Source organism: Equus caballus, chromosome 1 (genome assembly GCF_041296265.1).
Source record: "Equus caballus isolate H_3958 breed thoroughbred chromosome 1, TB-T2T, whole genome shotgun sequence".
Lineage (NCBI taxonomy): Eukaryota > Metazoa > Chordata > Mammalia > Perissodactyla > Equidae > Equus > Equus caballus.
Genome location: NC_091684.1, coordinates 96,586,012 through 96,611,819, shown reverse-complemented (window position 1 = coordinate 96,611,819; position 25,808 = coordinate 96,586,012).

Here is a 25,808-nt window from a genome sequence, read left to right as displayed (position 1 = left end):
AACTGTTTTGAATGGAATGAAAATGAAAATACAACATGTCAGAATTTGTAGGATGCTGCCAAAGCCGTGCTTAGAGGGAAATGTATAGTACCAAACTCTTACATCATAAAAGAACAAAGAGGGCAAATCAATGACCCCTATTCTACTTTAGGAAATGAGAAAAAGAAGAGCAAATCAAGCCCAAAATAAGCATAATAAAGTTTGGCAGTTTCTTAAAAATTTAAATAAACACCATCATATGATGTGGCAAACCTTGTCCTAACTATTTCCTCAAGAGAAATGAAAGCATAATTTTTATGCAAATGTTCATAGTAGGTTTATTTGTAATAGCCAAGAAATGGAAACAACCCAAATGTCCATCAATGAGTTAATAAATAAATTGTTGTATGTCCATGCAAAGGACTAGTACTCAGCAATAAAAAGGAAATAGTTATTGAAACTAGCAACCACATGGATAAGTTTCAAAATAATTGTGCTAAGGGAAAGGAGCAAGGGCCCCCTTCAAAAAAAAGAATCCTTACACACTGTGTTATTCCATTCATATAAACTGTAATAAATATTAAACAACTGCATTAATAAATAGTGACAGAAAGCAGATCAGTAACAAAAATATATGGTAACAAAAATATATGGTGACAAAAAGGCTAAGGAGATTAGATCTGGGAGAGGCAGGAAGGAAAGATTACAAAGGGGCATAAGGAGGTCTTTAGAAGTGATTAAGATGGTCAATTTTCTTGATCATAGACATGGTTTCATAGATGTATACAGATGTCAGAATGTACAAAGTGTGCAGTTTATCATATTATCAGACTTCAAAAAAGCTGTTATAGGGGCCGGCTTGGTAGTGTAGCAGCTAAGTTGGAGCACTCCACTTCGGCAGCCTGGGGGTTGTGGGTTCAGATCATGGGCATGGACCTAAACATTGCTCAACAAGCCATGCTGTGGTGGCATCCCACATAGAAGAGCTAGAATGACTTACAACTACGATATACAACTATCTACTGGGGCTTTAGGGAGAAAAAAAACAAAGAGGCAGATGGGCAACAGATGTTAGCTCAGGGCTAATCTTCCTCATCCAAAAGCAGACCTTTAAAAAAAACTGTTATAAATAGTGTCAAACTAGTAAAAATAGGAAAATATCTTCATGACTTGGCCTAAGCAAAAGTGTTTCCAAAAGACTACAAAAAAACACTAAGCTGAAAGACGGACTTAAAAACATGAAAATGTAATCCTCAGAGCATAAGAAGTTGCTGGCAAGAAATATATCCAACAAAAGGACTTGTATGCAAAAAATATAAAGAATTCCTGCAAACCATTAAGAAAAAGTTTGACGATTCTATAAAAAACACTGGCAAAGGTAGCTTTACTAAACCTGGTATGGTCAAGTAAACTTCTCCTTGAACCAAACCTCCAGGAGGTAACAAATATAAAGAACAGGCAAAATACAAAATTAAATTACTTCGTCTGGCTGAAAAACCTGGGGATAGAGTTTGAAGACCCATAGCTAATAAACCAGAGTGTGGAAACCTACAAAAAAAGTCAGAGCAGGGAGAGTTTTAACAGAGGACGAACAATAAAGGCGTAGTTTGAACGCTGCCCAAAGCTGTGACTGAGCCCGCAACCACACAGGTGTAACGCTGATCAAAGCCATACAGTTAAACATTTTTAAAAACTGAACTTATATTGGAACTGCCAAACAAAGAAACAGAGTTACCAGTTTGATTCCGACCAAGTTAATACTTCTCAGAGGAAAACGCAGAATTGAGAGTTTCGGCATTAGTACAATCACAGTGTACACAACACAATAAAAACATACGCAACATACAAAGAACCATGCGTTGTGGCCTAGACTCAAGAGAGAAAAAATCAACTGAAATCAGTCCAAAATGATCTAGACACTGAAATTAGTAACAAAGGTCCTAAATCAACTGTATGTGCTATGTATGACCAAAGGAAAACATGCTTCTATACTTAAAATGTTAGGACATCTAATCCAGGAAACAAGAACTGAAAAAAGATCTAAGTGGGAATTTTAAGACTGAGAAATGCAATAGCTAAAGCTAAAACACACTGTACGGGCTTATCATCAGCATAGAGATGACAAAAGGGAAAAGTTTAGTGAATTTGAAGATAGCAATGGGAACTATCAATCCATAAGCCAGAGAGGAAGATTTAAAAAAGATTTAGAGGACAGAGAGAGACAGAGACAGGAACAGAAAAAAATTTTGAAGATATAATTTCTAAAATGTCTCCAACTTTGGTGACGTGGAATGAAGAGTCTGACTCCATTTTTGGTGTGTGATTGCTGACTGCTTTGAGCGCCACCTCTCCTCTTCTGACGCTCGCTCTTGTGGGCCAGCAAATAAAGGCGCCCAGGTGGACCCTCCTTTTGAACGAATGGGAAGTGCAGACCCTGCAACTCTGGCTTACACGCAGGAACACTCGCCCTGGCCCTAATCCCTGACATCAGAAAAACCCTAAGCCAGTCTGCTTTCTCTGCTCTCTCAATCCATTTGTACTTGCTTGGGAAGCTCACCCTGCTCTCCCCAGAAAGCTTCATTATATGAGTCATAAATCTTTTCATACTCTCCTGGCATGGATGGATGGTGTCATCAGGTTTGACACTTGTACCAATTTTTTCAGGGGGGACTCCATCCCACTTCTGTGGGATAAGCAAAACATGACATCGCAAATTCACAATATAAGAAGCTCATTGAATTCCATGCAGATTTAAAACACACACACACACACACACTCTCTCTTAGGAACACCAATTAATATGCTAAAACCAAAAACAAAGAGAAAATCTTAAAGGCAACCAAAGAAAAACAAAACACTGCATACAGAGGGATAAAGATTTGGATGACCACTATCTTCTTAGCAAAAACTATGGAGTTCAGAAGAAGTGAAAACACATCTTCAAATTAATGAGAGAAAAATAATTTTCATCCAGAATTCTATATCTCTAAGAGTGGGTACAAAATAAATACGCCTTTAGGTAAAGGAAAATTAAGAAAATACATTCATGTCCAAATCCTTTGAGTCAGTAGGTGTTTGTTGAGAACCTACTATGTACCAGTCAGTCTTCCAGGTGCCGGAGTTACAGCACTGAACCAGAGAAACAAGACCCTTAGAGCACGAAGAGGAGCAATGAGCAAATAAATAATAGCTACGTCAGATCGTGGTGAGAGCAGTGGAGAAAACTGAAGTAGAGTAAGAGAGGTAGGATGTTACTTAAATAAGGTTGTCTGGGAAAGTCTCACTTGTAAAGAGATGTTTGAGCATAGAGATGAAGAAAATGAGAAAAGGAGCCATCCAAAGATGCATGTGTGTAGAAGGCAAGTATTTCCGGCAGACGTATGAAAACTCCCAGAGGTGACAGTCCGCTTCCAGTGGCCGAAGAGGAAGAGGTCACTGCTGTTCAAGCCGAGAAAGCGAGGAAAGTGGTAGATAGCACGTGAAGAGGACACAATGTACATAATCTACTTCCTACACTGGGCCAGATCCATCTCTCAGAATGACTTTCAGAGACAATAGAAAGTAATCCAGAAACAATTCGATTAATCCACGTAATTTAAATTCAACAGCTTTCAAAGCCGAAATCTAAGAATTTCCATTGGGTTTGGTTTTATGAAAATTGTGTTCCTGGATGGAGAATCCTCAACTTGGATCTAATCACTGAGAAGTCAGTAGTTTCTAGGCACTGCCCGTAAGAAAGGAGTGCCCTGGTCAGGAGTCAGTGATTTCTTGGTCCCGTTGGCAGCTCTGACCTATAGGGGAGCTGGTGAGATGAGCCCCCACAGCTTGATGACTCAGGCTGTTAAGAATAGCCAAACTTATTTCATTACTCTATTTTTCAAGTGAACTGAGTCGCGTTGCTTCACTTGTAGTCAGCATGCCGGGAGAGGATGTCCTGGTTATTCAGCATAACATTATCTCCTTGACAGTGCTGTTTCTCATTGTAAATCATCCCATACATTGGTATCTCAGCCTCTGTGAGTTTGGTTCATGTGAGCGTGAATGTATTGAGGTGTTTTGTTGGAAATTGTTATTTATTTAACCAGCATCTATTTCCCCTTCCTATCTGTTCTGTTTTTATTCACGTGTTCTCCCTTTCCTCTCCCTTCCTCATCCCAAACCAAGCTCCAGGGGGAGGGCCCTAATTGGCAACTCGCCATCCATCTGCCCCTCACAGGGCTTGCCTGGGAGCAGTGCAGGCCCCAGGCCTAAGATAATACCCACATTTAGCGCTGGCATATAGTACTTAGTTCAGAACTAATCAAGAGACCCGCTTGAGTCCAATGAGACACAAGAGTATCTACCTGGAAGTGGCAGGAACTATTTTTGAAAAGTTTCCTCAATCTTGAGAAAAGATCACCAGAAATTAAGGTTCATTCTTTAGCTGGGTGTCATCAAATGCAAAAGTGAGGCTTGGCTTCAACAGGCTTCCTTCCAGCATCCACTGGACACGAAGAGGAAAGCAAAGCCAGGAGAACAGTAGGGAAATGCAGCCAGGACCCCGATGAACAGAGCAGTTACCTGACTCCGTAAATCTGCTTCATGGTATTAGCCAATCTGAATTGGTTTTTCTTTTCTCTGCGGCTTAAAACATTGTTGCAGAGACAGACTCTGACAAAATCAAGTTTCCAGAGTTGTGGAAATGAGATCCCGACTCTGGAACATAGTGGCTCTACTATGTGACTTCTCCCTTGTGAAATTCTCCACGGGCGCCTTTCAGCAAACCTAAATTAGCAAAACAAGGTACCAGTGATAAAAAATGTTTGAAGTGAATGTTGACAAGACTGTGGGGAAACACGCACAGTTGTACACTGCTTTTGGCATAGCAAATTGATTCCATCTTCCTAAGGAGAAATCTGTTGCCATGTAATAAGACCTTCAAAATTGTTCACAGTTTTGACCCAGAAATTCTACTACTGTGATTATGACCCAAAGCAACTCTCTTGAACAAAATAAATAAAACTTTAGGCACTCATAGAAATACAGTTGAAAATAGGAAAAAAAAAAACCTGGTAAATAATCCAATTACTAAGCAAATGGAGAGGATGCTAAATCAACATAACAAAACACTATGTTGCTTTTCCAAGTAAAAAATATTAGGACTCTGTCCAACTGGGAATGAATCTGAAATAAAGTGAAATGAAAATTGTAGAACACAAAACGGTAAGAACATATTATTCTCTAGGACATCAGCCCCCTTCGCATGCACATAAACTATCAAATCAAATTATCTTCCTCAAGACGTGAGGAAGTTTACTCTCCTACACACACACACACTCCCTCCTCCCAACAACAGACACAGCAGCAGCAATTCTGAGCAGCCCTGTGTGCTGGGCATTGAACTAAGCAATCAAGACCCAAAGGAGAAAAAGCTAAGCGTGTGTCTTCATAAACTCACAGTGGGGTGTGGAGCACAGCAGATCAACAAGAAAACAGGTGAATGAACAAAGGATTCATTGTTGTGATAAATTTGGTGGAAATAAGCATGGCAAAAGGAAGTGTGTAAATTGGTGAATGTGGTGGGTTCCTTTGGAGTGAGTGGCAAGGGAACAGCTCATCTGAGGAAGAGCTATTTAAGCCGTGATTTGAAGAGTGAAAAGAAGCCTTTCAAATAGCTAAGAGAAGACATAGAATGTAGGACCGCCAACAGATGTGCAGGCCTGTAGTGAGGAATGTCTTAGCACATTCCAGGAAGAGCAAAGGGGCCAGTGTGGCCAAAGCATGCGCTGCTCCAGGATAAGAGACACGTGACGATCTTTGAGTAGGTTCCAGGAGCCAGATCAGGCAAGGGCTTCCATGCCAAGGTAAAGAACTGGATTTATATTAAGTGTAATGGAGACACTATATGGTTTTAAGCGGAGGAGGGAAATGATCCAATCTAATTTAAAGAGATCACTCTTGCTGCTATGTAGGGAGTGAATTATAGGAGCCCACCTTTGGAAGCAGGGAGATGGTGAGGAGGCCACGATAGCGTCCCAGTGAAATACGATGCTGGCTTAGACCAGGGCAGCAGCAACGATGCTTAGAGCAGCAGAGGCACATTTTGGAGGTAGTATCAACAGAACATACAAACCAAGATGGGGGTAGGGAAACAGGAGACTCACCGATGCCAGACCCCAGGATTGTGGGCTGGACTTCCTGCTACTTCACTGCGGGTGCAGAGCGTGGAGTCTAGGGGACATTCCTAAGGAACGATCCCATGTGATATCCGAATGGAATACACAGGCAGGCACTTTATCTGGGGCACTATATCCAAAAAGTATCTGATGAGAAGCATGAACCAAGACATGACGCTAACAGAGTCTGGAATTGGGGAGTCAGAGCCTGAGATGAACAGGAAGACGTGGATCTTTTGAACCAGAATCCAGGAGCTACTGTCACTGTGTCTCTGGCTCCTGCTGCAGTGAGCAGAGACACAGGCTGAGGCAAGTTGTTTGTCCTCGGTTTGGGGTGCTTGTCCATGACTCCATCTCCCACATTTGTGCTGGAAGCTTTCAAATCTACATGTCTAGCCCAGAACTCTTTCCAAAGACCTGGACTGAAATAGACAACATTCTCCTGGACTTCTCTATCTGGCTGCACTACTGGCATCTGATCATCTACATTTACAAAAGAGAATCAGCATCTTCTGTCACTTTATCCCCCACTGCTCCTCCTATGCACCCTACTCTGCTTAACAGTCATCTTGTACTGCTAGATTTCTCTGATCTTCCAAGGGCTATTAATGCCTGATGAACTCAAGATTGAAGGCCCAGCATTGCTTATCTCCCTGCGAAGTTCGCCCTGATCTCAGGTTTTTCTAGGAAGTAGCAGTCATTCTCCCCCATTTCCTGTCATGAAAATTTTTGTCTCTTTGTTGCCTCCCACCACATCTTGACAGTTATCGGTAGACTATCTCTACCTGTGTCATTCATCTCTGTATTCCCAGAATGTGATAAGTGAGCGAGATACACTAGGTATTTGATGCTCAGTACTTATTTGCCGAATTAACTGATGCATGCAAATCAATTCACTGGCAGGGAAGGCCATGAGTCAGAAAGGAAACATCAGATTTGGAACATCACATTTGGCAGAAAAAGAACATCCTGGGGATGGAGCTGCCGAAGAAAGACTTAGAAGAGGCTCATATTGCAGCCATGCTGTGAAGGTTCCTGTGTGTTATCTTGATCCCCATGTACCCAGTCAGGGCTCAACCAGAGGAGCAGAACCACAGGGGTATGGATGTCCTGCAGAAACCAGGGCCTTTTGTTACACAACTAAATATTCACTTGGCCCAGAAGTCAGAGAAGCTGATGGAGAATCTAGGGGAAGGTGGACCAGTTGCAGGCGCAGCTGCAGCCTCATGCCCACAAGATAAGCCAGCTCATAAACAACAAGTATGTGAGCTGCAAAGACGGCTTCTGCTTCTTTTCTGCCTCCAAGTCTCCCAGGAATCTCCCTGAGGCCCACCCTAACCAGAAACATAGAGGAAATAGAATTTGGGGAAGTGTATTTCTGCCTAGACAAACCTTATTACAAAGCTACCACACCCAGAAGTGTTGATGCTAGAGTTAAAGAAGAGGATCCTGGAAGTTCTGAGATTTGATTCATCTTATTGGATACTCAATGCATCAAAAGGATGTTGGATTTCCCGAGATTATTCCATGGTCCATCCATCACTCTTCATAGGGGACATTCAAATCCTGGACTTCAGCCATCACAGCCTCTATTAATCCTTTCAAGTGGCTGAAAGACAAACTCAAATTCAAGTTTGACAGAGCCATTCCTCCCAACGTGGAAAAGTTGAAGGCCTACCAGCCCTGGTTCAGAGGACAATCCGATGCTCCAAACACCAGGGACCATGAATATCCAAGTACAATTCTACTACTAGGTTTTGCTTTACTATATGTACTCTGAGGATTATCTCACTGATTAATGATAGATAGATGGATGGATGGATGGATTCACATCTAATTATTTGCATAGCTCACGGTGTCCCTACTATTAAAAAAATAATAATTGCTCAAAATTGTGACCATTCTTTGCTCAGAATTTCTCTGGAGTATCTTCACACAGAGGATCTTATGCTATAAAATAAACAGTGTTTTCAGCAACATTCTGACAGTATTCACAATAAGAAATTTCACAAGGCTATTCCTTATAGTGTCCCTCCGTTTAATCAAATGGCACCACGCAAAAGCACAGTTTAATAAAGTGGCTTATGGGGGCCCAGCATGATGTACCTGAGCTGAAACAACATTTGAATATATTAAACCATGTATTTCTGTTTTTCCAGATACTATATTTTATTTCCTGGCCTTCGCCAGTGAAGCTTCAGAGAAGGGTTATTAGATTCTTTCAAAGTTTCAATAGACTAATCTGAGAGGACACAGGGCATCAAAGGAAAAAAAAAAAGGATATTGGGGCAGAACCTGCCTCTCACCTCCAGCCGCATGCTGGACAAGGTTCCCAGGTCATGGAGAGGAGAGAGGCTGGGAAGGCCATGGCATGGAGTAGAGCTTAATGAAGTTGGACCTCAAGGGAACAAAGAGGCAGAAGAAGAAATGGGGAATCAGTCAGAACAGGCTAGGACATGATGCAGTAACAAACAACCCCCAAATCTCAGAGGTTTCAGGTAACAAAGGTTTATATGCCTTTTGTTTTTGTTTTTACATTCCTATCAAGTCTGCTTTGGAGAACTCTGCCTATTCCAGTTATTCAGAGACCTAGACTGACCAAGCAGCTACCATCTTGAATGTGACCAATTGCTATGTCAGAGGAAGAGAAATCATTGTTCTCAAACTGAGAAATAAATTACCCAGCCAAGATGAAACATATACCATATGCTCAAAACTCACTGGCCAAAGCTGGTCATATAGCCCTGCCCAACCTCAAGGGTCCAGAGGTGCCTTTCTACATGTGCCCGGAAAGAGAGGAAAAGAGGCTGCCTGTGAGCAGCACTGATGAAAAACGCAGTTAGCATCCAGGAATGTCATGACCTCCATCTGAATGAGCATCTTGAAAGCACATCCCAAGCCTACCTGCCAGGAGTTCCTGTGATGTGTTATTTTATGAGTCAACTTGACTGGGCTAAAGGATGCCCAGATAGCTGGTAAAACATTAACTCTCAGTGTGTCTGTGAGGGTGTTTCTGGAAGAGATGAGCATCTGAATTAGTAGAATGAGTAAAGAAGATCCACCCTCATCAATGTGGATGTGCATCATTCACTCCATTGAGGACCTGAATAGAATGACAAGGCAAAGGAAGGGCAAATTCTCTCTCTCTTCTTGAGATAGGCTGTCCATCTTCTCCTGCCCTCAGACGTCTCAGCTCCTGGTTCTCCAGCCTTTGCATTCCAGGACTTACACTAGTGGCTCCCCTGCTTCTTAGGCCTTTGGACTCAGACTGAATTATATCACCAGTTTTCCTGGTTCCCCAACTTACAATGGCAGATCGTAGGGCTTCTCAGCCTCCATAACTGCATGAGCCAATTCCTATGACACATCTCTCTTTCTCTTCCCATATTTATCTATAACTATATCTATATCTATATCTATATCTACATCTATATCTCCTATTGGTTCTGTTTCACTGGAGAACCCTAACACAGCTCCCTTTTGGAGAAGTGCTGTGCAATCCCTACGTGGAGGAGCTGCCTTCTGTGTGCTCCCCATTGCAATCCATGAAGGCCTCTTATGAACAGAAGCTAACAAGTTGCCTGTTGACTTTCATGCAGGAGTTAAGTCCATCAGTCAGTCCTACAAGATACTGCTATGTTCTCTTCAAAAGTGCCCCAGGGTTCTAAGTTCCTAAAAGGGACGGTGGGGTGAGGACACTGTCGGTGATGAGAAAGGGAATGGTTATTTTAGGTGGGAATGGACAGGTCCCCTCTGACGTGATAGCTCCACTGTTGTGGCTGTAGTCATTCATTCACAAAACATTGATTCGATTTGGAGTGCTCTCTATATCTCAGGTTCTGTGGTACACAAGGAGGCATTTTGCTACCTTTATTCATAGAAAAATATTCCAATCCTCAAACGATGTGAAATGAGGTTGTATTAATCGAAAATTTCACAATTTCTTTCAGCTCTAACAATTTTATCCCGAGACTATAAGTAGTACTTTCTGTAGGCATGCAAGCAAGGTTGTGTGACAATAAAATGCATGTACTTCAGAGTCAGGCAGATTTAAGTTAGACTCTTTCCCTAGAGAACCAGCGATACCTCAGATAATATATTTCATCTCTGTTAGGTTTTCTCATCTAAAATGAAGACAGTTTTTGTATTGCAAGGTTGGTTTCCCTTATCTTAAAATGGAGATATCATTTACATTCCAGTGTCAATTCTAGGATTAATATTTATGTATGTAAACTGATTAGCACAGGTTATGGCACATTGGAAAAATGCTTGTATTGTTATATGATAGCTGTTATATTTGTTAATCTACAAGGTGTGTATTGATTAGGTTCAAGAACATTTATTCATTCTTTCAATTTAAGAAGCCTTACAGAGATTAATCAGACGTGGTTTGGGGGCTCCCAGGATCTCCCTGTCTACTGATGCTGGTTTAAGACGAATGTAATACTATGCTCTGCAGAAAGTGGGTTCATAATGGAGATGATCCCACATGGAGGAATTGATGAGAATCACAGTCACTGATGGAAGCGAGTGAGGACAGAACAAAAGGAGCTGTCCAACGCTGAAAAGAAGATACTGAAGCGTGAGTGCACCCACTATGGGAAGGGACAATGTAGAGAGTTTGTAATGGATAAAGGAAAAACAACTGGAACAAATTATTCGACAAATTCAGGTTAGCTAAATAAATGATGTGGGCACAGACAGGCATTGGTTCAAATCTTGACAACTTTACAACAAAATAGGTATTTTAGGAGTTGAAGAGGTCTCTGCATCTCAGTGCTGTACCTAGAAAGTGACTATCTCACAGCATCTAGGATGCAATAGATACTTAATAAGTGCTTTTTTTGTTCTTTTTGGATTGGCTTTGTTAGCCTATGAGCATGTTAACAATGGAAATTGTGCCACTTAATTTCCTCAATGTCTTTAAAAACTGTATTGAAAAGACACACATTAGGTATTAAAGTCTATTAATATTAATTTTTATTCTATAATCTTCCTTCTAAAAATCCATCTTGAAACTTAATCACGTATGTGCCCGAAGATTTACCACCATGAAGTTTACGTCATCTTTATTTACCAGAGCAAAAATGTCGTAAACAGTCTAACCAGGTGTGCACATGTGGGCACAGGAGTGGGAATGAGTTCAATAATTTATGATGCATCCATTCAACAAAATATTGCACAGAGTTTAAAATTTAAGGTGTAGAATATTTAGTCATGTGAAAGGTAAGACACCCTCCTCTTTCTGCCTCTATGAAACCATGTTCCCACACCGCCCCCAAACCAGATCCTACTGGCCTCTCCTTTTTCTGTCTCCTTCATTGAGTTTTTCTTCTCTTGCCAACTGTAGAACTCCTCCCAGGGTCTCCACTGATCTCGTGTATACCCCGTTCTCCAACTCCAGTGCCAAGACCAGCGCCAGGACGAATGTCTTCTTGTCTCCAATGTAGGCCTCTCCTCTGAACTTCAGATGAACAGATCTAATTGCTTAAAACCTCCACTTGGATGTTTCCCAGCATTTCAAATAACAAATGCCCAAGATGGATCTCTTGATTTCCCCACGTCCATGTCCCCCCAAAAGTAGGTGACTCAAAGTTCGTTTCTCCCAATCTGATCCATGTTAGTAAATTTTGTACTGTTTTAGAAAATTGGAAGATATAACTGATCACTCACATCCTAGCCATTAGCATAGACAGTTGGTCTACTTCCAAAGCCTATCTCAGAGGCATCCACTTTTCTTCATCTCTGGTGCTACCTACCCAGGCCAAGCCACCACTATGTGTTGCCTGGACTATTGCAGTAAGCTGCTAATTGGTCTCTCTGCTTCTGATGCACCCCCTTATGTCCACACAGAGGTCAGAGTGATGTTTTAAAATAATTTATAAGATTATGTAACAAACTCTCTTGCTTAAAATCCATTTGTGAACTTCAGCTTTATTTAAATTTTAAAACCTTGTGGCTCACCGGGCCCTGACCTTCCTCTACAACTTGTGTCTCTGACTTCCTAATTCCTCCTGCTCCGCCCTCCCTCTGATCCCTCACACATCATGAGTTCCTGCCCACACCAAGACCTTTGGGGTTGGGGTTGCTGTTCCCTCCACCTGGGAACCTCATCTCCTGGCTGTCCCATTTTCAAACAGGTCTCAGGAGTCACACCGTTGGGCTTGAGAAGGCCCACTCCTGTCCTACTAGGCTCTGTTCCAGCGCCTGGTTCCCATCAAAATACTTGACTGTGAGCTCTAATTTGGGGCTTACTGGATGCTGTAGCCCTCCACACATTGTCAGCTCCAGGGGGGCACGGGAACTGTTAATAGCCACTGCATCCTCAGGCCTTGGAGACGGCCTTCACAAAGGTGGCATTAATATGTGCTTTATGAATGATTATTAATCAGTGCTAAAAATCAGGCTTCTAAACAGTGTCATCTCATTATATTGGTAGGACAAATGTACAAAGTAAGCATGTGTGTGTAGTATGTGTGTTTGTAGGTAAGTGTGTATGCGTCTGTGGAGTGAATATGTGGGGGAGGGGTGTAAAAAGATTGGAAAGATTAAAACCAAAATCTTAACAACATTTGTTATTGCCAAATGAGGTATTATGGGTGGTTTAATTTTTTTTCTATTTCCCCCAAGATTCTACAATGTATATATTTCTTGAATAGTAAGAAAAAACGTTATTTTTTGAAGACATCAATTTTAAGTGAAAGTTTCCAATAGGCAGGATCGACCTAGCTGATTTCCGGAGGTCATTGGTAAACGCCCTGGTTCCTGCAAATTTCTGAGAAGGTCTGTCTCAAGCAGACATAATGAGCACATCCTTGAGCTTGGCCGATTTGTTGATTTTAATTTGCTCAGGACTGAATGCACTTCCCTGAGGCCTGACTTCTCCCCCCACCCCATTTTCTTCTCAGTAGAGTGAAAAAAGTTGCTGGTCTCCTCCTGGCTCTCTCTCATTTGGGCTTTTTCTTATCTCTCACAGTAATTGAAGAAAGTTAACCCAGGATCAGAGGACAGAAAAGAGATAATGCCTTGGGCTTAATTCAACCTGCATTTTAACAAGCTGGATATACCCCACTGAGGGAGGGAGGCGATTACAGAAGCCTGCCAGTCCTGCCTTGCCTTCTCCCGCTGAGCCTCTCATCTCTCCACCTGCAGGAGCTGTCCTGCCCCAATTCCTGGGGCAGTCAGGTGGCAGGGCGCTGAGTCACCCTCCCTGAAGACTGACCCAGAACTCGGAGTTCCAAGCTGACGACTCATTGTCTCTCAGGGGAAGAGTGGAATGCCCCTGGCTGGCCCCAGCTTTACATTTCCAGTTTGATCCATGGGTACTTACCCCATGTTAATTACACCAGGAATGTTTGAAGTTCTCTGCAAGCTAGCTCAGGTTGTCTCATGTGACCATCTTACTTTTTGAATGCTTCTTCCTGTATTATGCGTAACTTCTCCCTGCTCTTCACCAAATTAAAATTCTTTCTATCCTTAGGGCTTATCTCAAGAACCACCACCATGGGAAGCTTCCTGGGTGCTCCCTTCAGCGTCCTCCGTCCTTTTGGTATGCCTTTTGGTATGCCCAACTAAAGTAACTGACTTTGTCTGGGACCAGCAGAGGCAGCTTGCCTTCTCACGGACACACTAGCGCATGCACATAAAAATCAGCCACCAGTTAATCAAAAAACAGCATGACCTCAAATGTCGGACAAGATGGCTCTGCAATGCCCAGCTCCTCCGTCATCTTCCTGGAACTCCGCTCCCTAGCCCGCCACTCTCTTTCCAATATCTGGAGTATCCCACTCCCCATGTCAGCTTCAGCCCATCAGATCTGGGGGCTTGTTTGAACTTGACACCCAGGGACACTTGCCTGCAGAGTTTGGAGAGCACTGGGGAGAGAAGTTCTCTGTCAAAACCACACCCCCCGCCTTTCTCTTGGCCGGAGAAGGGAAATTTGGCAGGGGGTGAATTGTGTTTGTTTACATTTTTGACTCCTCCTGCATCCCAAGTTCTCTGAGGGCAAAGCTTGGTCCCATTGCTAGTGTGAGCCGTGCTTGGTGTTTGGCAGAGCATTTTGCAGCTGGCAGCAGGCGAAGAAGGATTTGGCTACATTAAGGAGCAAAAGGGAGTTGACAGTCCCTACTGATCCTCACTGCAACCCAGAGGCTGGCCCTGACTCTCCATCTGGGTCCTTGGGTTCTGCCGTCCCTGGAGGGAGAGATCAACTGCTTCATTGCTGTGGCTTTGTGTGCTGATTGGAGCCCCTTTACAGAGTCTTACAGGCCCCTGTGCCCAGCCTCATGGACGTGGGCTTATATCTAGGTCCTGGTGTTAAGATCCCATGCATCACTGTGTGCGTGCATGTGTGCGGGTGCATGTGTGCATTTGTGTGTGTGCATATGAAGGGTGCTACCCAAGAACTGAACCCCAGATTTCCTGCCTAGACTCTAGTTATTGGCTGCCTGCATTTTAACTGCACCCACCTGTGGGCTCCCCCTCCCCTTTTCCCTCTAAATCCACAATGTCATCTGCTTCCCAAGAGCTAAAGATCATCACGGACTGATATTTATTTTTACATTTCTATCCTCTATATGACTAAGCTCTTTTCACTATTAATCATGATAATAATAATGGCCAGAAATTATGAGTATAGACAATGAAAATCTTGAATTGAATTTCAATTAATTATGAATTTCTGGAGACAAGAATAAAGTAACCATTTAACTGTTTCAAAATTTAAACAAATTTCAACTGAACAACTCAAGCTCTATGTGCATTTCTTAAAATTACTCTTAATTTCTAATGATTCATTTAAAAACAGGTGCATAGAGTAAACACAGGATTTGGAGACATGACCTGTACCAGATAGCAGCTCGAAGGATTACAAACTTTTAAGGACTTGCTCTTGAAATGACTACATGTAGCTGAGTCAATGTATAACTGAGGTTTCTCTAAATTAATTTCAATGTTAAATATAATGTTTATTAAAGTTCAAGTAATGAAAATTCAACAACAACTAGAGCAATTGCTTAGCACTTAAATCATAAAAAGATTTTTTTGGGGGAAGAAAATGTTGTTACTGAAATTATTTAGAATTTCCTGAGCATGAGAATAATACTGTAATAGGCTAAATGTGTCCTCAAAATTCATATGTCGAAATCTTAACCCCCAGTGCCTCAGAATGCGACTATATTTGGAGATAGGGTCTTTAAAGGGGTGATTAAGTGAAAACGAAGCCCTTAGAGGATGCCCTGATCCGATCTGAGTTATGTCCTTATCAGAAGAGGAAATGGGAACACACAAAGGAGACACCAGGGATGCGTGCACACAGAGGGAAGACCACATGAGGACACAGCGAGAAGCTGCCATCTATAAGCCAGGGAGAGAGGCCTCTGAAGAAACCAAAACGGCCAAACCTTGATCTTGGACTTACAGCCTCCAGAACTGTGAGAAAATACATTACTGTTGTTTAAGCCCCTAGTTTGTGGTACTTTGTTAAGGCAGCCCAAGCAAACTAGCACAAATATAAAGCAGGTTGACACTTAGAGAGGTTCCATATTCTCTTCCGCTGATGCTACCCCTTATTGCTGCCCCAGAGTGGACTATGCCTACTGCCTCCCCTTAGAGGATGCTCAACCCCTGACTGTGTGGCAGAGCCTCTGCTCTCCATGGGGTTTGCCCAGGGGCCCTTCCAGGCTGGAATGACAGCTTTAGTGTCAGGCAATGCCATCCCCTTGCTACGGGATAACACGATTCCCTGAAAAATCCTAAAAGATGACTGACACATGCAGGTGTCCCATAGAAGGAAATCCTCCACAGCCACAGGGGCAAGGAAAGCCATTTCCCAGGAGATCCTTCTCCAGGGATCATGGTGGTAGGGAGGCTGTTCTACGGGAGATGGCCTTTGCAGGGACCCGAGGGCCATAGGCAGATGTGTCCCAGACCCACTCGCACACAGGAGGTCACAGAGGCGAAGGCAGAATTTTCTACAGAGGTGTTCCGTACATGCAGCCCTGGAGGCACGGACAGATGTTGCAGAGAAAATGCCCCTGTGTGTGATCACAGAAACACCCAGGGACTTCTCTCAGATCCAGCTCTAGGACAGGCAGCCGACGGAAGTGATCTTTGACACACATGGGTGTTTCAGAAAACACACTCTGGCCTAGAGATCCAAGAGGCCCAGCAAATGTTTCACTAAGGACACCCTGCAGAGACGACCCCCAAATCTCAGGGCAAGGACATCCCAGTGTCAGAGGAAGAAGCAGGAAGCCCCAGAGAGCAAGCCTCACAGAACCTCGATGTCGACACCAGTCCCTGAGTCTCCTCTCTGGGCCTAGTGCCCAGCCCCTTAGCTGCCAAGAGATGGGGTGTACAGCCTTGTGAGTTTCCTTGACCTACGATGAAAGACTCAGGAGGCAGACACACCTCTGGGTCTATTTGAGAATGCTGTCTTCATGGCTTCGGGCACACGGAGGAAGAGAGGAGGCGATTGTCACAGGGCGGGATGCTGAGGTTATTTCACAAGGAATAAAGGTTTGCAGAGGACAGATGGAGCTCAGCAAAGGGCCGGAGACACTTTCTCTGTGGACTTCCACACACTCCCTGCTTTCTTTTCTAAGCAACTTAGCACTTCTCTAATACTGAGCAGGATTTAGGAAACATAAGTACTGACACACGTGAGGCCTGGGTAGAAAGGTGAGGGCACAGTTTAGCAGGAGGTGATATTCGGACAGAAGGAACAGGGGCGCTCACACCCTCAGTGACACTCTCTTCCTCTCTTTTCCTCACCCTCTTTTTTCTCTCTCTGGCCCCCAGTGCTGTAGCCTTCATTCCGCCCTTGCCTGCCCATTCTGTCTCACTGATTCAACCCTCAGGCATGCTCGTACCAGCTCAGAGTCCCTCTCCTACTCTCCCTGTCTGTCACCTTCTTTCTTCCTTTCCAATGCTGGAATACAGCAATAGCCGCATTTACAGTCCAGGTCACTGTGCTGCCCCTGGGGACCCCACTGCGGAGCTCTTTCTGGCCGGGAGTTGCTTGGGAGGGGCAAATACCCCGTAGTGGGCTCCGACGGTTTTCAATTATAGATCAGCAGAAATCTCCCTGCTGAGTGTGTCCTCAGAACACCTGCTGGCGAGCCGGGGAGGGGCCGGCAGGTGAGAGGAGAGCGGGTCTGAGCTTCAGTCAATGCTAAGCACTGGGACTTTCTATCCCACCCCTCAGCCTCTGTGCCTGTTTTGACCCGCCTACAGTGGTATGTAAAAGGGTGGGGTGACTGTGAGAGCAGATACCTCTGTGGGGAGAAGGGTTTTCTCAGTGACTTTGATTTTAGAATTGCGGGAGCATAGCGGTAATAAAAAGCAGATCCATTTTCAGTCAATTTTAGTATGTTTTTAAATTCCTTGCAGACCCTATACCTCCTTATTGTGTACAGTCGGGGCAGACTTCCCCGCTGCCCTGCCTCTGATGGACTGCTGTCCACCTGGGCATCAGTGACCTTGCTCACTAGTGAGCCTAGCCAACCCCTGCCTCAGAGTCAGACCACTCAGATTGTCACATGCTTCGTCTAAGCTGTGGACCAATGGGGGAGCTGCATAAAGAGAGGTGCCCTCTGAATGAGGGGGACACGAAGAGCTCCTTTTCCTTACAGTACTATAAAAATCCTTCAGAAAAGCAAAAACAGAGTAGAGCCAACAGAGATGTCTGGTGGGACCAGGAGTTCTTACTGTGGTAGCAAACGTGGTTTCTCAGGTAACACAGTGGTTTTCAAACCTTTATAGGTGTTCATCTCCTTACTTCTAGACCATTTCATCTGGCTTTTTCCATCAGGACCAATAAAGCATTCTGCTATATGGATACTCAGGGTTTCACCCTGCTCCTCAGGGGTTCTGTGCTTGGCAAGAGAAATTGTGAAAACAAAGGTTTGGAGGAGGTTGAAAGGACTCTGAAATAAAAGAATGGAGACCCAGTTTCTAATCCTGGCTCTCCCCTTCTCTACCTAGGTGACCATGGAAATTGTCCACATCTCTCTTAGCATCAAAGAAACAGGGACATAAATACTTGCTTAAATCACCAGTAAGTGAGAAAATATTTGATGGGAACATATTTAGAAATGTGTACTATAATACCAAATAAGGAGACCATCATCATCACTGTGCAAGATTCGCAATATTAAAGTTAGTGTACATTGAGGAACCAAACCTCAAAGTTTTCTGAATCTGATCTCCACAGTGTAGCTATGAGCAAACTGAGCATGAGAATTAGTATCAGGAACATGGACTATGGGGTCAGAAAGACAGGAGTTCAAATCATGATCTATTAGCTGTATAGTATTGTAATATTACTATACTTGACATCAGTTGCCTTATTTGCATAAGGAAAATAACTCTTTCTTCACAATAGTGAAATAAAGACATAGAGTAGTTGTACCTCTTGTAGCACCTGATTTTTCTGTTCCATGTAGTTTAGATGGGATGGTTCCCAGTCTACCTCCAGGGACAGTCAGAAGGACCAAGCGTAAACCAATCACTGCTCTTCATCTCCTTGGCCATGATGCTTTGATCAAGTACGGACATATAGCCTGACTTAGTCCAATGAGTAGCATGTCTAAAACTTTCAGTGAGGAAGAGACAATCCCCTTATTCTTTCTGTAGTTTCTGGGAAAATGATACTCTATAAGCTTGGAGGTGTGACTTCCATCTTGTCACTTCAGATGGAGTGCCTGTCCAAGTATGGAGGTAATACAAGGGGAAACAGAGCTGGGAGAGAAGATACATTTGTTCCAAATGACCTCATGTGAGCCCATGGACCCAGCCATTCTAAATCAGCTCTTCTCTGATATTTTCAGCTCCAGGAACCAATGAATTGATTCCCATCTTTCTTTTTTTTTTTTTAATATTTTAGGTTGGATTTCTCTTAACTGGAACAGAAAGAGAATTAATAGAGTGATTAGAATCAGCAGCGGGCTACTGAAAGCGATAACTCTTGATATAGCATTGACTGTATCATTGGAAGATCATGGAACCTCTCCATTACTGGCTGGGAAGTTGCACATTCATACCACACAGTTGTGAACCATACAAGTTCACTTACATCCTGGGACTCAGGCTATGCACCTATAAAGGCTAGAGTGTTAGGTGACTTTGTGAGAAAAAATAAACAAACTAAGATATGAGCCTCTGTCTGTGTCTTCGAGTCTTCAGTGAGGTTATATTTGTTTTGCATCCCCTTAGAGCAGAAACCAAAATGGAAGCTGTTAAGGTCAAGGATAAGAACACTGAAGCCCAAAGCTTTGGGAGCAGAAAATCCCAGTGAAAGCTTTATATTCAAGTAGTTACACGAAGAGGGAAGAACTGAGCGTGGCAGATACAAGATCGCGGTTGCTTAATTCCTAAGAGGACTTGCAGCCTCTGTGCCTACCAGCCCTTGGGGGTCGCCAAACATTCCCCACCCAGCCACCTGCTGAAGTGCTTTCCAGACAGGTTTTTCTCTAAATCCCAGTTGAGGAAAGTTTGGTCTTCATAATTTCCACCCTAAGAGGCACACATCACGCAGATACACAACATTCTGTGTTTCACTCTGGGACCCAACGAAAACAGGCCAAGACAAGGACAGGGAGCTCATCCCCTCTCATGAATTCAGCCAGGACCCCACCAGGGAAGTATGCTGAGGAGGCCAGCAACAACCCCCACGTGCCACAGACATTCAGTCTAAATCACTGATGAATGGGAAATGGAGATACTCGAAAGATGTTTACTGGAGCATCCAGTGAGAGGAGAAAACAACTATACAGTAAAAAGCAACATAATTACAGATTCAATCATGGCCAGCCTTGAGGGCAAACCAGATTAAGTGTTCCAATCGAATGAAGGAGATTTTTTTGAAGGACTTCAATAAATATTGAGACAAAATGACTGACATCGCCTATACTATGACCGTCTGAAGTTTAGTTGCCTTGGAAAGTTGACTCTCAGGATAATCAACTAGAACTAGCTAGAATCCCAAACTGGCCTCTAACTATTGTCCGCATGATTCAAGAGTCCCCTTACCACCACCCCGAATTTGAGTTGCTTCATCCATCATGAGACGGTGTGTAACACATCACATGCAGACTTGAACATGTGCCTTTTCTCAGCCCAATCCCAGGGACTCATCAGCCGAGAGAATTAAGGGGGACTATCAAGGGGCTGGTCTCTGGTCCTTGGAGATGGAAGAATAGTCTCCACTCAGCTTTTTCAGAGAGCTGAGGGCAAGAAGCCCACAGAGAGTTGCACGGTTCCCCTCTTGCCTCCTCGCTTCACGAGTCCTAAGCCAACCCAGGGATGAGTCAGGGTCCTCTGTTTCTTCCTTTGTGGTATGTGCAGGGCCACACCTCAGATTTTCTTCCAAAATTGTTAAGGTGCACCTTTGTTTGTTTTTAATTCATTTCTCTTTGAGAAAAAAGTAACCTTAAACATGTGCTATCAATACCAAAACAATCAAAGAAAAATCACTCACTGCAAATCCACCTTCCTTTCACTTTTACTCAGCATCGGAGGGGTGAACCAGGCTGCAGGGGCCCTGGGCTCCAGTGCTCCCGATGACCAGTTCAGTGTCATTTGCATTGTGCTGTCGTGACCTCCTGCTACGACTGTCCTTAACAATAATGCTTACGGAGGGTCACGTTGCTTCCCCATCAGGAAGAGGATCCACTCAAACTCTCCAGGCCAGGAGGAGCCTGGGCCTGGGACCTGTGCTAAGGTTTCTGGGTCAAGGGAGGAGGATGGACATTAGGCCTGGTCAGTTCATGCATCTTGAGTTGAGCGGAGCAATATGAGTGGACCACATGGGGAGCAATCAACCCCGGATCCCAATGCTGAAGGACTCATCAAAGAAGGGAAATCTTGCTGCTGGTGGTAGTTTCCAGAGAAATCCAACAGGGGTCAGTGGATCCTTTGATGCTTTCCACTCACTTTCCTCAGTGAAGTGAAGAAGATGGATCAAGGTGAGGGAGAGATGCTTCTAGGCTGGCTGAAGCAGACATTCCAGCCCAGCTGGCCGCTGGGAGACCCCTTTGGTTGCCATGGAAACAACTGTGGGAAGCCAAAGAGTAGATGGCACACTTTAACTCAGTTTAAATGCAAATTCTGTGGGTAATTAAGAGGGAAACCACAGAAAGAACATTACACGAGATATATAGTCGCTGGAATGGTAATAAATGCCTGCCATGAAATGGATATAATGAAAAATTTGACAGTTCGTCTCAGCAAGAGTTTCTGTCTTTAAAAAATCTCGACCATTTCTATCTTCCCCTCCAGTTTTGAAAATTGTCATTCTAGGGGTGTTGTTGTGGGGTTTTTTTTAACAATAAAAACCCAGGCTTGCGATCGTTTTAAAACTCTTCTCATTAGCAGGTGTCTCCTATCTTCCCCAGAGCCTTCACTGCAGCCTTTCACAAGCTGGAGTTCCACCGACATTCCAGCTTCAGTTTTCCTGTGGTTGTCGAAGAATCAATTGGTTTGAAGGGGAAATTTTCTCTTCTGTTCGTTTCCCCTCAGACTTCTTCCTTGCAGTGAACATGCATGTGGGTTCCTCAATTAAGACGCCCTGGGTGTTCAGCCCACCCACCCCGCTGGGTCCCAGCACGCCTCCACAGGCCTCCAGTACTTTCCCAAGTAATTGGAAGGTTCATCTCAATGAGCTCAAGTGAGAGAGGAGGAGAGGGTCCAATCAGGGCACAATTTTGGCTGGGAATTACAACTTCCAGAACTTCTTCCCCTCCAGATGCATGGCCTGAATGAGGTCTGAAATGGGAGCAGGCTAGGCCCATGTGGCTGCACTTGGAAAAGTCAGCAGCTCTTTGATTAATGTTTCATTGCTTTTTGACGCCTTTGTACTTAACAAGGGGCACTTGGCTCTGAGTGGAAGGGACCGTGATGGCTGAGAGAAGGCCTTCAGTTGAGTGGCCTCATCCCCACACCGCTCTGCACACGTGTGATTCTGTTCCCCTTAGGCTTTTCCCACCAGAGACCTTGGCCAGTTTATGCCTTAAATCCACATTTTAAATTTTACACATCAAAACTGGCCGCTTTAGGAGGAGTCGAATTGAAGAGAGGTTGGATTTTTAGTGTCGAATATGTTAGTGGGGATGGAGAGAAGAGTGCTTTTTTAAAACTGCCTACTTAGAAATCTCATTATTTATATCTTCATAATTAAAATTAAAGAACAAATCATGGAAACTAAGAACTGAAGGAGATATTAGAGTTTATCTAGCGTATAGCTTCTTAATTTGGGGCCCATATATTAGTGTCAAGGTAATCATAAACACCTTGAAATTAGGATGCTGCCTATTGATAACATCAGGAACTAAAATGAATCCATGACATTAAAAAAAATAAAAAGATGAAGAACTAATGCTACATTATGGCATCTGGTGCAAATGAGTGGTCTCTGTTTATGAATTTCTGGATGAATGAATGACTAGATTGTGTGATTCAGGTTTCACTAGTCCTCTGAAGATGCTTTCCGTCTAGTGCCATCTCATCTTGACTCACCCCTATCAGGCAGACAAACAGGGATAAGCACATCATTAAATTTAAAAAGAAAAGGAAAACAAAATGACAAACCAGAAAACTGGAGGTATGGACTTTGTTTTGGCGTATCATCGATGCCCTCTATGATTGTGACAGTTGGTAGAAAAATATTCTTATCCACAGAGTACGCTGTGGCTGGGAGAGTCCACATGGCCAAGACATGGATGAAAGACTGTGGGTGCAATATTCAGACCTGGTTTCAACAAAAATGTTTCTTCCCCCCAAATTACAAATGATGTCTTGAATTGACAGATCTCACAACCATGTGTACAGTATGATTTCCCATGTTAGGCCACGGGCAGTGCTATCACTGTGGAAAGAAGCAGCTTCCAATAGAGCTGCAAGTTTGTCCTTCCCTAAGGGAATCAGAGCTACCCCAATGGAGCCTCCATCTTGCCTCCAATGACAGGAGAGCATACTCAACATCTCCAAGCACCCCAGTGCCTTGCTTTAGATGTCTTTTTTCAATCTGTTTTTCTTCTTTTACTTTTTTTCTAATATGATAAAAAGTACTTTAGTCACCCATGAAACAAATAAGTAGCTCCCCATTTACATGACATCTGTGTAATCTAAGAGGCACAAGCACATACTGAGCCTCCTGCTTCCTAACGCTGGTCCCCCCAGGGCATGAGTGCACAGTCCTGCCTCCATCACCTGTGCAAGCAGTGGGACGCCTGGGTTAAGGATCTTCTTGGGAAAAGAAATGCGCTGGTAGTTCATCTGAAAGTCATCTAGTAAAAAACAGTTCCGGATAAGTAATTAAAATGGAAGTTAATTAAAAATGGAAACTCATGGCGAGCCTTAATGACAAAGAGATACATCATATATTCAGCCTGCCTACAGTCCAGTCCTGGGATAAGGATGGAATAGCCAGTGAAGGAGCTTTGTTTTGGGGCTGGGGGGGTGAAGACTCTTACCTCCTGTAAATGACTCATCAAGCCCTAATGAAGAAGGACCTTGACCCAAACCCAGGTGAAGCAAATGGAGAGAAGCTCTGGGAAGGACATCCTATCACCTGTGCAGGTTAGCGGTAAGTTGACCCTTGAGAGGTAAGCATGTTTCCGAGGACAGTGGATCAAAAACCAATGAAACTCCCAACCGTCATTCAAACATAGATCTCCCAACCTCACCTCTACGTTGGTTTTGTCATCTGCCAGATGCAGATACTATTATTTTATTTGTAGGTTTGTTTTGTGGACCAAATGAAATAACACAGGTAGAGACTTGATCCCAGTACCTAATGGGTGGTAAGTACTCAACAGAGGACAGTCCACCTCTTTCTCTACCTAGATATCCTGAAATAACCCCCAAAACAGCATCAGAGAGCAGTGAAGGAGAGACATTGCCATTTCAACTAGGCAGACTCTCTCTGGTGGCTCCAATTATATTAAGAGGGTTTTTATTTTTTATGACAAAAATTAATTTTCAATTACCTCTGAAGATAAACTGGTGAAAAGAATTCCAAAGAGATGGCAGAAGAAGATGAATAACAAGGAATCTGTTCCCCCTAATGCTCATCATTATTACTATTAAATCATCTAATTCAAGGGGTTTTCAACAGCAACAGCCGTAGCAGCAGTAATTACAGGGAATAACAAGGGCTCGCAGGAATGGAAGGCACAGAACATTTTTTCTTTCAGCCATGCCACTCCCACGCACTGGAGAGCTGTGTCGGTATTCAACCATGCCTCCTCATTAGGAGTAGGGATCTGATCCCATGCTTGGTCTGTGCTACCACCAAGGACCTAAGAGATCATCTAAAAGCACCTGGGCCCCTGGGGGACTTGTCAGGAGCAGCTCCCACCTCTCATACAGCTGAGATCTGGGTAGAGTTCCCTAGTGCAGCCAGCCAGTGATGACATTTCTGTGGGTTTCTCCTCAAGATTTCCAGAGCCTATCTCCCCAGCCCCAGTCCCAAGCAGTACTCTATGTTCCTGGTCCTTCTAAACAGATGAGTGAAAGGACTCAAACCTCTACATGTTCTACTTTCTGCTTCTGGGTCATAGTGAGGGCATTGTCAGCCCCGAGGTATAGGAGAAAGAGATAACAGTGGGCCTCTCCCGTTGACTTCTCTTTTAGGACCAGACCGGTACAGGCTTGGAATAAGCTTAAAGTAGCTCCTTGAGACAGCTAGGGGAGAAGGAACACTAGCGCATCACACAAAGAACAAAATCCTGGCACTTGAACAAAATGTGAACGCACAGACACCACAACCAACCAAATAAGAATGAGATTGGAATAAGCAGAATGTGGCTCCACAGGGAACGAAATGTTGACATGGAAAATAAACTTAAGAAAAACAGTCCACAGACAACTCCCTCATCACTCTAAAGCTCCCATCTTTGTCTTTCCTGGCATGCTGGGGAGGCCTCTATTAAAGCCCTACTTGGTGTGGGGATCTGTGTGCATGTGTTCTCACTATTGAGATCCTAAATGCCAACAATGCACCTTCGTTATTGCAATAGAATGAATGTTTGTGTTCCCCCCAAATTTGTATGTTGAAACTCTAATACAAATGTGATGGTATTTGGGAATTGAGACCTGTAGGATGTGACTAGGTCCTGAGAGTGGAGCCCTCATGAATGAGGTTAGTGCCACTATAAGAAGAGACCAGAGAGCTAGCCAGCTCTGCTCTCCACCATGTATGGTTACAAGGAGAAGACTGCCATCTATAAACCTGGAGGTGGGCCGTCACCACACAGGGGATCTGCTGGTACCTTGATCTTGGATGTTCCAGCCTCTAGAAGTGTGAGAAATAATGTTTGTTGTTTAAACCACCCAGTCTATGGTAATTTGTTATAGCAGCCTGAACTAAGATCATTATCTCTGAATCTCCAACATCTGGTAGTGCCTCTAGTGGGTACGGATGTTTGGTACTGTTTATTGAATGAATGGACAAATTCCCAACTAAATAAATGAATGAGTTAGGAAATGAAGGACAAGATAGAACATGGAGATTCAGCTCCCAAATGGTCAATATTCCCCAAAATGGGCATCAACAATTACAGATCTCATAGAAGAAAACTTTACAAAAATAAAAAGAAAATGTTAAAAAAAGATCTGAGTGAGAAAATGAGAGAGGTGATCCCATGCTGGACAGAGTTAATAATAAGGAAACAT